The following is a 4,854-nucleotide window of genomic DNA, read 5'->3' as shown; positions in this document are numbered from 1 at the left end:
TCTGAGTTTCGTTTTCTTTGACAATAACTTCCTGGTTCTGTGTGTGTGTAAGAGAGAGAGTGTGAGAGGAGGAGCTAAAATAGAGAGTGGTTATGAATGCTCCTCTGTTAACCGTTTCATCTCCCTTTAATCCATGAATGTATGTGGAGATGTAATTTTTTCCCCTATCTACAAACAGATGAAGTAATTATTTGGCCTTGTTAATGAATACATTTTAAACAGTTTATTTATTTATTTTTTATTTTTTTTATAGGTTTTATTTTTTATTACTTTTGCTTGCTCAGAGTAAATGCTTCAATGTGGTGTGTATGTGAAACACATAACATAAGGTATAGTACACAACATGCTTTGGTCAAATGTATTTATTTAAAAAAAATACGTACCGTGTCGTTTTTTAAACACTTTAAAACACTTATGTCACATTCACATAATATTAACATTAGTAAAACCAGTTGAAACATTATTTATTCTGTTAAATATTTAAATAGTAGTTAATAACTGTATTGGTATTATGACTTTATTGCTTGTATTACTCGACCTCAGTGTAGCTTTTGACACCATTGATCATAGTATTCTTCTTCACAGATTAGAAAATGTAGTAGGAATTAAGGGTACAGCCCTCTCCTGGTTTAGATCCTATTTGACCGATCGGTATCAGTATGTAGAGTTAAATGGTGATTATTCTGCATGTTTTCTAGTGGAGTTTGGTGTTCCACAGGGTTCAGTTTTAGGCCCACCCCTTTTTTTTTTTCCTTTACATGCTTCCTCTGGGCAACATAATCCGTAAGCATGGTATTAGTTTTCATTGTTATGCTGACCACACACATAAGAAAGACATAAGAAATTGGATGCTAATTAACTTCCTTCTGCTTAATCCAGATAAAACAGAAGTTCTAGTCATAGGACCGCATACAGCTAGAAGTAAGATTCTAGATCACTCTGTAAATTTAGATGGCCTTTCTGTTCCATTAAATGCAATAGTGAAAGACCTTGGTGTGATTATAGATTCCAGCCTTTCATTTGTAGCTCTTGTAGATAATACTACCAGGATAGCATCTTTTCACAAGAAATATATTGTTGCTAAACGATGCAGAAAAACTAGTTCATGCTTTTATCACCTCTAGATTGGACTATTGTAACGCCTTACTGTCTGGTTGTTTAACTAGATGCATAAATAAGCTTCAGCTAGTCCAGAATGCAGCAGCGAGAGTTCTCACTAGAACTAGAAGACATGAGCACATCACGCTTATTTTACATTCCATTCATTGGCTTCCTGTGAAATTTCGCATTGATTTTAAAATACTACTCTTGACATATAAAGCATTAAGTGGTCTCGCACCGCAGTATCTGAGTGAACTGCTAGTGTTGTACGATCCGCCACGCCTACTTCGATCAAAGGATGCAGGCTGCTTATCAGTACCGCGTATTATGAAAACTTTAGCTGGGGGCAGAGCTTTTTTTTTCTTACAAAGCCCCAAAGTTATGGAATAGCCTTCCAAATAGTGTTCGGGACTCAGACACAGTCTCAGTGTTTAAGTCGAGGCTAAAAACCTATTTATTTAATCAAGCATTTTTATAAATAGATTTGCCTTAGGTAAAGGAGCAGATCTGGGGGACTCATGGACGTAGAGTATTATGGTGAACTGGTATGTTTGGATGCTGTCTTCCCCACTCTCATTAATCACTCAGGTTTGTTGACCGTGAGGTGATTGGTTGCTTTCATCTCAGTTTCCCCTCATGTCTGTGTTTCCTTCTGGCTCTCCCTTTTAGTTATGCTGTCATAGTTAGTCCTGCCGGAGTCTCTGCTTGCACTCTACAGTTATAATACATTCACATTATATATTATGTGACTGTGACCATACCTAACTGTTACCTTTCCTCTTCTGCTCTCTCTCCCGCTCTTTTTCTTCCCTCTCTCCCCCTCTCTCTCTTTCTCTCTCTCTGTCGAGCTACACATGTCGTTCCTGAGCTGCCAGAGATCCAGACTCCCTCTGCTCTCCGGACCTGTCTGACCCATCCTGGTGCCCCGTTTCTGGTTGGATATCTCGTCGCATGGATGCCCCGTGTGTCTCTTTGGGATGTGTCTCTTTGGAATGCGCCCCCCCGCCCCCCCGAAAAAATAAAAAACAAAAAAAAAACCTCTTCCCAGTTGTGTTGGACTAATGGCACTTAGTTATTAACCTAGTTAACCCAGTGTAAGTATGTATCCAATGATGTAAACATTAAAGCACGTTTTGTAAGTCGCTCTGGATAAGAGCGTCTGCCAAATGCCTAAATGTAAATGTAAATGTAAATGTGTCTGGAGATGGTTCTCGTTACCTACAGTAGAGGACGGTTCTGGCCTCGACTGGTGTTGGCAGCTTTTTCTCTGAGGACTTGACAGTTTGATAGTTCATACAAGTCTACCTGAGCACTATACAAATAAAATTGAATTGAATTGACACTGTTTAACTGTAGTGAAGCACTTTGAGCTCCATATACTGTCTGAATAGAGTTATTCTAATTATTGTAGGTAAATAGACAGAGACAGATTGAGTCAGTACTTTATCAGTATTGTCTGTAGCGAATAACGGGGATCCGACAGAGAGAGGAATCAACTGACCACAGTCCAGATCCTACACACTCCATCTTGATTACCCAAAGTGCATGAAGAACACATTCAACTTCATCCAGCAAGTCATGCTTGATCTGAGATCGAAGTCATTGAAACCAAAAATACAGACTTTGAAGAACCAGTTATTTGCTTAAATCAACACATTTAGGTCAAAATTATCTGACCTGCAGTTCACATAGCCACTACTGAGATGTCATGATTGACAACATGTCACAGCAAGAAAAAAAAATGTTTGTTTAATTTCACTTTTTGAATAGATTCAGTTTGTTCAGCATTAATATTTGTTTAATAGCCTTAAAACATTTCAATTATAATTTACATCATTTATTTTCTTTGTTTGACATATGTTAATAAATCATAGTGTCCTTGTATTAATGTTATTGTGTATCAGTCAGCATGGTCTCCTTAAAAGCACTTTAAATAAGGATTGTAAAATGTTATACGAATGTAGAGATGTTTAGACAGCTGAGGTTTTCCATTCAACTCTTTTGTTAATTTTATTTCTGAGATGTCAGTTCAGTGCATTTTGATGCAGTACTTTTCATGTAGCGCACAGATTTAGCACCTAGCGGCAGTCATCCAATAAATGATAATGTGTATTGATTAAAATTTTCTCAATTGCTTCAGCCATTTCTGCTGTAATCAACATTTTAAAAAATAAATGTTTTTAAACTGATCTAAATGGAGACCTGTGATTTTTACTAGTTGCAATGTAAATAAAATTCAATAGGAATATTGCTGTTATTTTATTGATAAATTATAATAATTTTTATAACCCATAGTTAAACTTTACTGGTACCATTCCTCAAATCACAGATTCAGTTAAGTTAATAAAACTTAAATGCTTTAAGTAAATGTGACTGGATACAAGTAGGGAATACTTTTAATTTATTAGTAAATATGACTTAAATGACACTTGATATGATAAAGTTATTATTACTTAATTGAATTAAGGCAACACGTTTGCACAATTTAATTAAGTAAACCTAACAAGTTACTTTTTACACACCCACATACTAACACACACCACAAATGTATGCAAGCAAATCAGTCTCATGAATAATTCACACAAAAGACATGATGCGCACGTGTGTATCCCAATTCACATGCATGATAAAAAAAACCTTCACAAAACAAAAAAATGTGCACAAAAAAATAATAATATACAATATATATATAATATACATTTCACAAATGCAAAACACAATTCACATATGTACAACAGTGTAAAAAGTACCATAGACTGTTCATGTGAAAATCGACTTACGTGTGTGAATATCCCTGGAGTTGTGTGTGTGTGTATTTTTGGCTCCAATGTGCCAGCAAAGTCTTAAAATTACATCATTTGTGCTCTTTAACCAATTAGATGCGACCTCCACATTCAACCAATCACAGCCCTCCAGCAGCAAGTACCCCTGTCTGCAGCCTGCAGATCAAGGCGGGGCTGAATCTGGGGCGGGGCTGAATGTGTCGCTCCACCCACATGCCTTCTTATTGGTTGTAGGTAAATTAATAATGTCGAGATCATGTAACTCCCACAACTTATCTCATTGGTGGCAAAGTAATGACGTTAAACCTTTATTTCTGGTGTTCTTTGCTGCATGGTGAGTGGGTGCACCTGCTACAGTTTATGTGTAAATTGTTAATTTGTTACAGTTAAATTGTTAAATTTAATTGTTAAATTGTTAAAGTTTTTTTTTTGTGTGTGTGCTTTTTAATGCATTTGAGATGATGTGTCTTCCCCAGTGCATGCGTGATGTCATGGATATAATTTCCATCTACTGTATAAATGTTAGTAATTAATTCATGCATATATATATATATATATATATATATACAATTTGCCGTCTGTCGCAGATGATGTTTCACTGTAAATGAGCCTCGATGTAATAAGTGTGTATCTTTATTACAACAGTAACTGTAAAGAGAAAAACATTACTGAGTTCATTTAAATGTATATTTTCCTCAGTAAATTAACATAAAGATAAGATAACATGTCTTTATTAATCCTGAAGGAAATTGTTTTTCCAGTAGCTGCATATTTAAAATGATATAAATCAAATAAAAAATATATAGAGAAAACTAAAAACTAAAAAACTACAGACTGTACATAAAGGTGCAGAATGTCTTTTGTACATTTATGTTATTGCACCCATTATTATATTGCACATAATATTTGATATTGCACATAGAGTAGTAATGATATAGCACACCAGATATATATATATATATATATATAT

The sequence above is a fragment of the Clarias gariepinus genome, chromosome 2, assembly GCF_024256425.1.
Source record: "Clarias gariepinus isolate MV-2021 ecotype Netherlands chromosome 2, CGAR_prim_01v2, whole genome shotgun sequence".
Lineage (NCBI taxonomy): Eukaryota > Metazoa > Chordata > Actinopteri > Siluriformes > Clariidae > Clarias > Clarias gariepinus.
The sequence above is the reverse complement of the archived record's forward strand: the minus strand, read 5'-3'. Positions refer to the sequence as shown.